This window comes from Diadema setosum, chromosome 11, assembly GCF_964275005.1.
Source record: "Diadema setosum chromosome 11, eeDiaSeto1, whole genome shotgun sequence".
NCBI classification, from domain to species: domain Eukaryota; kingdom Metazoa; phylum Echinodermata; class Echinoidea; order Diadematoida; family Diadematidae; genus Diadema; species Diadema setosum.
In genome coordinates this window covers 27133422-27146746 of record NC_092695.1, presented here as the reverse complement: position 1 = coordinate 27146746, position 13325 = coordinate 27133422, and positions in this window count along the sequence as shown.

Here is a 13325-nt window from a genome sequence, read left to right as displayed (position 1 = left end):
TATTAATGTACTCCCGTTCGTTATGATCATAGTCCTTCCAACTGATTTTTTCAATATGTTAATTCCCTAGAAATTTGCTTTAAATTCTCTATAAACGCGACTTTTATAGTCTGTTTTTACAAAAAGTCCCTGTCGTGGGATCCCCCCTCCCACACCCTCCCCCCGCTCGGTCGCTTCGCTCCCTCGCCGAGGATGTCACAGCATCACATTATTATGTACTCCCGTATGTAATAATCATAGTCCTTTGCACTGATTATATTTCACTTTGTTTAATTCCTTAGAAATTTGCTTTTAAAGGGGATGGCTAGTAACTGATCAGTGGGAATCAGTGGGAATGCTGAGGGATGATTGTTCCAATCCTGGTGGGATTCATTTAAGAGTACATTATATATCTATTGTTGTGTGAAAATTATTTGCTTCAGAACGGTCTCATATTCAAGTAATGTGCAGTTTAATGCTTCCAGGTAAGCGTCCCTGGTCAGTGACGGGGCATTAATCTGCACATTTCTTGAATATGAGACCGTTCTGAAGCAAATAATTTTCACACAACAGTAGATATATAATGTACTCTTAAATGAATCCCACAAGGATTGGAACAATCATCCCTCAGCATTCCCACTGATTCCCACTGATCGGTTACTAGCCATCCCCTTTCTATGGTCTATAAACGCGACTTTTGTACCCCGTTTTACAACAGCTCCCTACAGTGTGTGTGTGTGTGTGTGTGTGTGGGGGGTATCCCCCTTTCCACCCCCCCCTCCCCCCCCCCCCCCCCCCGCTCACTCGCTTCGCTCCCGCGCCGAGGATCTCACATCGTCACAATGTGCCCCCGGTGAGATTTTGCCCCCCCCCCCAAAACCGGAAGTGTTCCGGCGCGCTTGAATGCATGACACAAATTTGTTACCTTTATGATACCTACAATCTATCATGCTATATACTGAAATTGGAATCATCTTAATAACAATTCATTGAAAACGGCCACGCGGAAAAGAACAAGGATGAATTTTAAAAGGTATATAATTTACATAAATTGAGGGGAGAGTTATTAATATCATATCATGCAATATCTACACCTACGGCGATATATACACATGTGAAGATAAAACCTGATGGATATCTTACATGAGAAACAACGTATTCTATACCCTAGTACTGTTTCCATATTATCTCTCCTTTAAAAAATAGCTGAAAATGGAACAGGCTATATTACTGGGTAGGGTAGGAGCACAGCTGGGAAGCTGCGGGTTTGTTTTTTTTTTTTTCTCCCGACAACTCCAGCTCTAGAATCTATATTCCATCTCGAAGTTTGCTGCATATAACCAGTATGAGTATAGCGTTAGACCGGGCGACTGCCGAAATAGAAGTACGCGGGCTTGTATACGTTAGCTTCAGTAATATGGTGTGACGGCTTCTATATATAGGTCACAATGCGGATCTGGAGAATTTTTAGCTGGTCGTTATTACATGGCTTGACGCTGCATAAAAGTGGCAAGCGTTATTCTGTTATAGCAAGAGCCGATTCAGAGAGAGGGAGAATGAGAAGATTGAGGGGGTGATAAAAGGAAAGGGCAATGTCCCCTATACCCTTTCCCCTTTATCCGTATTATCGACTTGAACAAAAAATGTAGTCTATACCTGTCCAAAGGATGTATACATGTATAAATTTGTATGGGGATATATATATATATATATATATATATATATATATATATATATATATATCCCCATACAAACAATATATATTGTAATATATTGTATTATATTATATTATATTATATTATATTGCATCATATCATATTACATTATTATGATTTAATATCTTTTTGCATCTTAATATGTCACGATTGTGTACACCTGTATTCTGTTTTATTGTTTTACCAAGTCCATTTTTCTCAGTTCATTGATACGCCGTTGATACATACAACATTCCATGATTTATCTTACTTTCGGAATTAAAAGATCAGATTGAAATCGATTGGCACTATTGACAAAATATCTCATATTGTACTGGTGATAGTAATGACACTGTAACAAAATTCAAAAGAAAAAGAATGAATCAAAAATAAATAAAAAATGTGCTGCGGAAGGAGGCGAGGAGGAAGCATTTCCTTTTGTTGATTTCCAAATGTCAGTCAAGGTTGATACAATAAGGAAAAAACAACAACTCAAAAATTGGCACCCGCAGCTTCACATGACAAAAGGTTATCGTTTTTGTCAGCAGTTCACACGAAACAGTTTGTTGTTGGAAAATCATGTCCCCGGTCGCGTGCGTCTTCTTTTGCCGCTCAGAGCACATGAACATACGGTACTTTAATAACATTATGTATCCATGTTACAGTGCGTGCCCCCTAAATCCCTGGATTGCCCCAAAATAGGTGTTTATGTTGGGGTGAGAATGTAGTAGTCTACAGAATGACACATGCACACACAGCCATTGTACTAGTACCCTGGCAGCTGGCAAACGTGTTTAATACATTCGTTCACTCAGCACATTATGAACACACAGGCCTGTGAACACACACACTCACACACAAACAAACTCCTCATAACATTCATGAGACCGTGCAACACGAAGGGGGGGGGGGGGGGATCTCCCCCAGCCAACTCGGCCGCCACTCATTAACCACATCGCCCCTCACGTGCTTCTAGCCACCCTGTTATTATCGTGAATATCGTCGAGTTTCCATGCATGATGTCGTATTGTCTGAGTGATGCACAAGCAAATTTTTGCAGGGTAACTCACCGACTCAAAGGCAGCACGACTCCGGGCATACGTAGAGGAGAAAGGACCAACCGTGGAGTGTAGTCTCGACATATTGATTCTGCAGAGTGAAATCCTCACAGATGGGGATGAAAAAGGTAAAGATACCTCAAGCTTCGAGCTTATCAAGATGAAAATCCAACATTAGTTGTTAATCACCATCACCGTAAAGCGGTTGAGCATATTGATTATGATACACTGTATACCATAAAGTTTTGTGTACGCTATAGTGATAAAGAAGGTTTCAGAATAATATACAAATCGATGTGATAATACAGGTTCATGTGGACTTCAGTGCAGTATTTGCGAATGAAACACAAATGTTCTTCTGACAAATCCAAAAAGTCTTGTATGCTGCACGTGTAAGGCGTGTTCCTGCCAAAGTTGACATACTTGAGAATACAATTAGAATCTATTTCAAAGGGCAGCAAACGCGCTACGTCCGACATTAAAACGCTCTTGCCAAGTCACAAAGAGATGTTGCGTTCAGAAAATGTGTCAGAAAATAAGTGTGTCATTTCGCTCTCTTCCTTCCTCCATCCGACCTCGTTCATTTTGTCCAGGCGTGTTGGGATGTGGGTGCTCAGCATCTGTTGCTCGCATAATCTAATTGTATTCTCACTTACAAAAATAAGTAGGGTAGCTCTCCGCGTAATCACGTGAGCGAGCTACATACTTTTCTCATACGGCAACCCGAGATGGAGATGGCCGGGGCCGAGGTGTGTGTTGCTCATGTCATTTCACGCACACTGAGATGCTGAAACCAAGACACCGATGATGTGGCTTTGAAGTATTCCAGTCTTCATCCTTACGAGTTTCTGAATTGCTGACGTTTCTTTCCACTAAAGGCAAGGACAATATGTGCAATGCCCGCGATAGTACCGAGTCCTTCAGTCATCCGACTGGTAGCACAATGCATCATACTGACCATAGTCCAGGCGGAAAGTGACGAGCGAGTCGTCGAGGGGTTCGTCGTGGCGTTGACAAGTCCAAGCACTGCAGAGCTCGGGCATTCATCGCCGCTTCTGACCGGCTACATAGCCAATATTGGCATTCCAATTGACTAATAATGCGGCCCCGCTATCCGCATCATCGACACGTGGAAAAGGAATATCGCTCTAGTCTTTTGATATATGATATAAAAGCCACTCGTGTAGCTTGCCCGTGCGCCTCATCAAAACCGAGTCTGTGCTGCCCGGGCTTCCATAAGTAGCCGCAACGACAGTGCCACCCAAAACCACCCCCGATAAATAAAATTCCGATGCATTACTATCCACACTACACGTGCCTACGTCAGGTTCCTATTTCACACAAAACCTTTCGGCCCGTGCGAGCCTGTACGAAGGGTGAGAATGCTAAATCTCAGCTTCTCACACGGTTGGGGAAAAAAAAAGAATCCACTTCTGTATGTAGTTCAGAAGGGCAAGCTATTAAAGCGATGTTTCATTTTGCAAGAATGTCGGCTTATTGGTACACAAAAGCGACATAACATAAAAGCGCGAGCTCATACTCGACTGATACGACTGATACCCTCATTCCGAAGACGGTCGTCTTCTCTTGGTGATCGTCTCGGAGGTGTTTATCTCGATACACTAGTATTCTGAAGTCCTTTTCGCCTGCTTTCCATCAGGTCTGTCGAAAGTGTGCCGTCCAGCTATGCTCCCGGAGGTTTTCGCGGGTTGTGACTCAAGCCTTAAAAAGTTTTGTAGCGGGCTGCAGTCTGCAATGGCATCGTCTGACTCGTCAACACAATAATACATGTATCTGCATTCCTGCATCTGTTTGCGGCAAGAGGACCCCTCGGTTATCGCACAGGGGAAAGAATGGGTCGACCAGGCTAGATAAAGCTAGGATAACAGCATAAAAAGCACAAGGAAATATGTTTATTTTCTATATGCACAATATCCATATATATCACTGACATCTGCACGCGTAATGAGCGTTGTGCAAAAAAAAAAAAAATTATATTCTTATATGATTTTTGTCATGATACTATCTACATAATGTATACTACATATATGTATTTTCATGTTAATGCTCCCATCTTGTTATCAACTTACAAGACCATGACATAATCACCTCATCTAATTTGCATTATGCGTGACTCTGATCGATATCACTGTCCTTGGAAAACCTATGAACATTCAAAATTCCACTGCTCCCTTACGTTTTGCCACCTTTCAATGAGAGCTTCGTCGTTCTGTTAGGTCAATTTTACTCTATCAATGTCAAACAGTAAATATTGGGACGCCAGATGACGCCACTCTTAACTACAATTGACTGATGACAATGATGAAACGAAGTATTGCCTTATCATTATTACTATTGTTTGATTATCTTGGTCTCTTCTTTCTTGTTGTAAACCAGTCTAGATCAAGATAATAACTCCATGACAATAAAGTGAAGATCGTTATATAACATTGAATCTTTATTTATATTATAAATGATATAATCTTAACATAATATCCGATGTAACATCAGGGAGGTGAACGGAAAAACATTATCAAACCTCCCTGGACGCAGTCATACAACCCTAAGACTAAGAGCCGTAAGTGTGGTGGCATATGAACCAACCCAATAAATGGCAAGCTTTGGACAGGTATTTTAAATAATAATTACCATAATGTAAGACATTTTAAACTGCACTATATCAAGAGAGACAGGGAGTGAAAATGTCTCGTCCAAAGACGCACGCACTGGGTTATAGGATTCGAACCAAGGGCCTCCACTTTGAGAACCCAAAGCTTTAACCACAGTGCCCCCATAAATGTACATCACATCAAAGTTTTGTTTTACCCTCTTCTATATATATGCGATATTGAGAATGGATGGGTGATGCTGGTAGCAAGTGGCAGCAGGTGGATTTTATTATTTTTGATGGGTTGCTCCGATGTGTAAGTCGAAGAGGGGGCATGATTGGTTATTGTTATGACTTGACCCGTAACTCATGTGCAACACTCTGCCCATCATCCTTCCGTCCTTACAGATGATAAACACCCGTTAGGAACTCAATCGAGTGATTACAATTTCAGTGATATTATAAACATACATTGAAAGCACTGCAGATGAACAGCTAGGGGGCAATCCGGGGACTCATCTCTCATTCAGGTCCAATCCAATCCAGGTGAGTGCGTTTGGGATGCCCTCCATCCAATTAAGAGGACGTGACATTTTCGGGACTGAGAGAAGGGAGAAGGAGAAGAAGGAGAATGAAAAAGGGAGCCGTTACCGGAGACCCGAACAAAAACATCTTGCGATGACTCACCGCTAAGAGCTGAGAGCGATGGTTTCAATGTGGCGGAACATGATGGGGGTTTGGGGAGGGTTGGGGTGGGTGGGTGGAGGGGATGGCATCGAGGAAAACGAGAGTGGGAACCATGGGAACAGACATTGATTCAAAGAGCAGAAAACGCTAGAGGGAGTGTGTCATTCGGCAGCAAGCAAGAAGAAATGTTAATATTCAAGGATCGAGAGAAGAGACACTACACAAGAGCTGATTCTGGAATGATGTCACATTCGAACGGTTTTCATGTTGCTTTTTCTGCTTGTAAAATAGCCCGACTCTGATGGCAGGTGAATTTCAGATAGCGCCCTCTCTCGGCCAAACTTCTTCGAATCTGCGCAAGACGTGTGACGCCATCTGGGGTAGTCTTTGCAGAAGCTAATTTACTGACACACATCTCTCCCTTCTCTGCCCTGCTCAAAAGTGATGAATGAAATTCTTGTATTTGACATGTGTTCCTGTTTTTTATACCTCAGATCTCATGAAAGTAGAATTGCTTCCTAAGGCTCAAACCAGGGAGGTGATCACATCCCTGCTCCAACCAATGGCAAAACACTGCCGAACATAATAATATTAACTAGTATCAACCTCCACTTCTATTTTCGTCGCGTTTCACCGTTTTTGACAGAATTGTCGTAGTTATTATGTTACAGATTCACTCACAGTCATCAAGCAAGATCGATCAGTCTACTAGATTATGGGTGGTATGAGGGGTTAGGGGAGGAAAAGACGTGACCAGTAAATAGCTTCTTTAATGCCCCGCAGAATGCCTGATTGGCGCAACGAGGTCTCGGTGACAGTTCTTGCTGCGCAGGTCAGGGAATCCTGTGGTCAGCAGAGGCAGAAGTCATTAGGCGAATAAGAGTTCGAAGTACGCCGCTGATAGATTGGGGATTTATTCACTTGGCGTCGCCTCTGGATGAGGGATACAACTGTTGCCCACCATCCCAACCAGGGGCATAGTTTCCGATGACGATGACAAGTACACCATTGATTTCTGGAGTACTCATTTACATAGATGACGGTAATAGGGACGAGCAGTGATCTGACGTTCTGTATCTCTTTATGTTTCCAATAAGAGAGACAACCAAAATAGGGGATGATAGACAATGTTAAAGCTGACGATGAGGAAGGTAGTGAAGATGCTTATTTTTAATGAGGTATTTTAAACTTATTTTACTGCTACACTATAGAGGACGGAGAAGATGACGATGTTGCAGATGCCGATGATGATAATAATACATGTATGCAGTTTGGTCGTCTACCAACCTCAAACTTGTATTAGGCAAGTTTTCGTCCGCTCGAGTGGGCTTAATTCTCTGAACCAAAGTGATTACTCACAATTTGTATATTCATTTGTTCCTTTGTTTTTGTTTATTTGTTTGTTCCTTGTTGTTGTTGTTGTTTTTTGGCGGGGTTGTTTTGCTTTGCTTTTGTTTTGTGTTTGTTTATTTTTTGCTATCTGCCATCTCGAGATCACTGGGGTGAGGATTGATGACAATGAGTAGCCAGTCGCCATACTTATTCAGTGAAGGATTAATCATTGAAGTGAATGTTCATGACATTATCTGTTTATTTCCTGTTGATCAAGTTTGACGATATGGGTCAATAGTGAATGAGTGAAATACTAAAGAGAATGAAAAAGAAGCATACGCTACATTCTTGCTTAAAAGTATCCCTCTCTGAATGGTTTCCTAAGATGTCAAAATAACTCCGCATCCCCAGATGGAGCTCGGCTGTCGGTAAGGAGGTCATATGAGGACACAACACCCCTTTCTGACCCCCTTTCTCCCGGCCAGTCCCCGGCCCTTCCCGTTTTATCGCCCGATGATGACACCCGCAGCTGTCAACGTTTACACCACCGGGGAGGTATGGGTATCTCCCAGAACTATTACTGTCTATCTATGATATGATATGGGTCCATGCTGGCCACTGGCTGGCGGCAACAATGCGTGCGATGGCTTGGCGAGAGTCGGGGAATGTTGGCAAAGACTGCAGGGGGCTAAAGGACTCATTTCTCTCCTGGAAGAAGAATTGCTATATTTTGATATCCGTTCACACAGACTTTTGTACTGACAAACCCACAAACAAAGCAAGAATCGAAACCCATAACGCCCTAAACTTCGACTGCTCAACGGACAAACATTCAAACAAACAAGCAAACAAACAAACACACACGCAATGTACACGAACTTGTAAGGGGAAATCAAATTATGAAGTCATTTGTATCCGTACAAAGCGAAATCACTGTTTACCAACGTGTCACTTCTTATTACAAACACAATGAAAGAAAGGATGATGGACTGCGAGTAAATATATGGGGAATCGATTGAGGAAATGATAACATCATAAAAATCTAGACGCAAGTAAATCGAGATGATTATAATAGGGATATGAAAGATAAATGCAGGAGTGGGCAAACACCGACATTTTTTTCAGGTGGTCAATTGGCGACGAAGGTGCTCAATTGGCGACGAAGCCGGTACTGGATAAAAAAATGACGACGAAAAAGGAAGAAGCACAAAACAACAATGATAATCAACGGGATTTTGCTTACACAACGTGTGACGAAATTCCAATATGTAAAAACAATCGTAGCATTAGTAAACACTGATAATGATACAAGAAAGTGATATTGGTGTAGTCGTATTTTCTTCATTATCGTCATTATTATTATCATTATTACCACTACTTAGTACTACCATAGTTGTTACCATTATCACCGTCAACAGCTGTAGAAGTTTGTAGTTGCTGTTTAAGTGATGACTGTATATCAATTGATGGTAGAAAAGATCGAACATATAAAAGATATTAGGGATGTAATAGTATGAGGTGATTATACAAGAAATGACACGGGTTATCAACAAACAAGAGACAGGAATATTCAATATTGAATACCAAAAGAACAGTGGATGGTAGGAAAGACTGAAATAATTATACGAACAAAGAATATGAAAAAAATGATGGAAATAGAAAAAAAAAAATCAAGATGATTGAAGACAGATGAGAGAACTGGAAATACAACGTGAATTAACAAATCCATGCACAGATTTCGGAAAGTAATATTCTCAAAATCACATGACGAAGACCGGAGGTTGTCAAATTACGCATTTTGCTTAAAGGACAGGAGCAGGTAATGCTATGGATCAAAGATAGAATAAGGGCAGATATGAGCACCAAGAAGAAAATACAGTGTAGCTTCTGGAATGAGCGTCATAATCTCATCACCGAGTTCCCAAAATGAGTGCCTGCGGCCTCGATACCAACACAGCTGGGGTTCAGGAGAAAAGGTGTAACACACTTCACAAATCCCCCATCCCATTTTAACCCCTCCGTCCCTTTCCTCGGCCATCACCATAATACTATCATTGCCAACATACTGTACGATATGACAATGATAGCGTACAGAGTTATATACAAGAGGGTTAAGTCTTATCAAAAGATAAAATCGATTACAAATTTCCTTACCACACAGGCTGCCATAGACTAATGACACAACTAATATAATCAATTATAACTCTTCATAAAACGGGGCCCAGATCTGCTTGCTTGCGTGGATACAATACCCTGTCCATAGCACATCCTTGCACCGATTATGCATGATATACAATGATGTTGGCTGTGTCTATGCTCTTCTGACAACATCACTGTACTGTGACAACATCACATCAATTGCCATAAAGCAACGATTTAAAAAATACATTTTGGTACACTAGTTCGTACAGTGATTGAAGCACTACATGGCTGAATAAGTCATATATTCTGCATTGAAACCATGGTCACACAAAAGCGATCTCGATGACGTGTCTCTTCAGGATACCTCCGGCAACCACAAAACAGTGGTCCCCATCAACATCGGAACCAACTGTCGACTGCAACCTCCTTATTTTTGAAAAGGTAACTATTCTTACATTTTGTTGGGAGGTCGCTGCTCGGTTATTTGCTAACTATTTATCGATTAGCTTTGTTGGCGCGCCTTGGATATGAATTATTTGCTCAATGGTCTTGGAATTGTTTTTTCTTTTTTTTTCTTTTTTTACAGCCTATAAAACTATATAATGTAATCTGTTCCAGGGATCTCCAGGTCTGATTTAGGCTTTATGTTGTGGTTTGAATTACAATGCTAAAGATGTCTCGAGATGAGTTGAGAATGTGTAGTTTTGAGGGATAATTAAATGAGTAAATTTTGATTGTGTAGGATAAGGTGTGACCTTTGTCGTTGAGTAAGAGGGTATGGTCCTCTTTCAGACCTGGGGACCCCACTGGGGGAGCCACTCTCCCTGGGTGTGCTATGAGACAGGGGTCTTTGAGGAAGCTTTGCCCTACTACTTATTGATGAATCATGGTGGTTCTCTTTTTATATTATCTCTGAATTGCTCTTGTCACTTTTTTTTTCTTCTTTTTTTCTTTTTCTCGTTTTTGCTGATTGATGATTATTTGTAAATATTGTGATTTCATGTGATTTCGAAATAAAACATATAAATAAAAAAAAAAATAAAAAAAAACTATTTATCGATTAGTTGTCGACTGTCTTATGAAATTCATCCAGTTAAACAAAAATGGAAGAAAGTCCCTTTTAAGCAGCAAATTTAAGTTCCTGTTCAAGTTGATCTAAACAAGTACATGAATAATAATTAAAAGAAGAAGAAGAAGAAGAAGAAGAAGAAGAAGAAGAAGAAGAAGAAGAAGAAAAAAAAGAACTATGCAAAAGACATGGAAGGCATGCAATTTCAATGCAACTTCCAATAGCAACAGCCAATCAGGAAGCTGGATTCTTGCCGATACCACGACAATCGCCATCCCAGCAAGAGTTGCTATCATATCAATTTTTTTATGAAACAGGGCCCAGATGTCACCGCCTCATGCCTTACCTATGCTATTCAAGTATGCCTCATTCAAGACTGCACTTGATCGGGCCACAGAACTCTTCTGTGGATCAGGCCCAGGCACACAGATCTCAAAGAGGGCGCTGTCTCAGGACCCATGACCCATGATAATCTCTCACAAACCTTAAGTTACTGTATGCGTACGGTAGAATGTGAGTGTGAAAGCGATGGTTTCTGTTTGGCGACCTCCCACCCCCCCCCTTTCTTTTTTTTTTTTTGGGGGGGGGGGGGGAAAGTTCAAAGTAAAGTAGTACATGGTTAGGAAGGGTAGTTAGGTTGGCTCGGAACTCGGGAGAATTGTTTTGGGGGATGGGTTTTTATTTCAGATATTATAATACTTCCAATCTTTTTTCCCCCTTCGGTAATCATTGCCATGTTATTTGTTTTATTGAAACATAAAAATGTATAATAATTTCAGCTATCTTTAAAAGAATTATTCTTTTATGTTTGTACAGTAATACCAAAGTGAATTGATGTCGCTTGTATTATTTGATTGGAATTGAATAAATATTATATGAAAAAAAAAACAACTTTGAGCAAATGATTTGGTGCTCTCAACAACTTCTAAAAGATTTGCAATCACTGATGACTTAATTCGGCGAAATGATGATACTCACCTTTGGACTACTGATGAGAGACCAGAAACACCATTTGACGACCACATTGGTCAACAAAAGGATTTCGATGCATCACAGAAAACCTCCAGCAGACAAAACCGATGAACGCGCGGTCACCAAACGCAGACAACCTTTGCCGAACTTTCAGGGATGCCTTTGGCAACCTGCAGCACTGACGTACAGATATCGCAGAAAAACCGACAAGTGGTTTGGGCTTGATAAAATACCTTCTGTCGCGTCAGAAGTATGATTAAAAGAGTAAACAAAGTCATAATAACATTGCAGGAACAATGCTGATAATAAGCACAGTATAATACAATGGAACAAGTGCCAAATCATAAGTTATGTAGATATCTGCATGACTTCTTCTTCTTCTTCTTCTTCTGCTTCTTCTTCTTTTTTTTTTTGTCAAATGGCATGCTGGTATTAATCAAAGAAAACATACGATAGGACTCCATTTCAATAACTGCAGGCCATAGTAATCTTCTCAGTTACTGACATAATCTTGATAATTATGCTCTATCGTAAGATCTCGAGTGACGCTCAATGAGGTTGGCTTACTTTATGCAATGTCTCCCTCTCTTGTTGGAACACCATGCTAACTACGTCCGAGGAGTAGCAACATCCGAATACTCAGTAACTGCTCGGGATAGGCGCAACAGTGAGAATGTACGTGTAATTGTAAATCACGAGTTGGTCATTATATCCATATCTTTTAATGTACAGTGTTAAGAAAATATGAATCTATGAAAAGTCTATGATTTCCTACAAACTGTTGCTGTCAAGATCTTTACATGATTCTTTGTTTCTTACCCACAGAGGGCTACCCGGGAGGTGGGGGAATCTCCCTCCCCCCTGGAGTTACATTCAGTTTGTGTGCTTGAATATCCTCCCCCTTTCCCCTCCCCCTCTCTCTCCCTTTAGATTTATCAATTTACAGTGTATATCTTACCTACTAATCCATTCTATTTATTTGTTGTCTCTATCTCTTTCTCTCTCTGTCAAACTGTCTATCATATCTTCCCATTCTTCTATTCATTCTTTCTCTCTCTCTCTTGTTACAATGCTACTAAAAAACCTACTTATTGCTCAATACAAAAGACATCCTACATCTGTGTATCTCTATTTCATTTGGAACAATTATTCACTATTATTTTCTTCTTACACTCAACCTACACTGTTTTTTTTTTCCCTAGCCTTTTACATGTGGTTATTTAATCAAACACTTACACATGGATATCCTCTCAAATTTTGCAACTTTTGCCTAAACACTGGCTCTGTAATCAGAAGTTGCACATTAGCTAAATGCCTGATGGTTTTAGCAGTGATAAGTGAGGTTGAATTTCATTTGGTGACCTTTAGAAGGCCAAAGCATCTTTTGTAATACCTTCAGGAATTCTTTGGCAGGTCAATTTTTCCACATAAAAGCTACTGTAAACACTGAATATTTTGCAAGGTTTTTATTTTCGCGAACTTCCCAAGTCACCTGCTATTCGCGAATTTAAAGGACAAGTCCACCTTCATATACATATGGATTGAGTGAATGCAACAATATTAGTAGAACACATCAGTGAAAGTTTGGGGAAAATCCGATAATCCATTCAGAAGTTATGAATTTTTAAAGCATCCGTGCAATCACTGCTGAATGAGGAGACTACAATATTATACTACAGTGTATGATGTCACATGCGTACAATGGTATAAGGAAAATAAAAAGAGAAGTTCACAAAACTTTGTTTTTTTTAATAAAGTGCACATTTCTTCGACTTGTTACGACT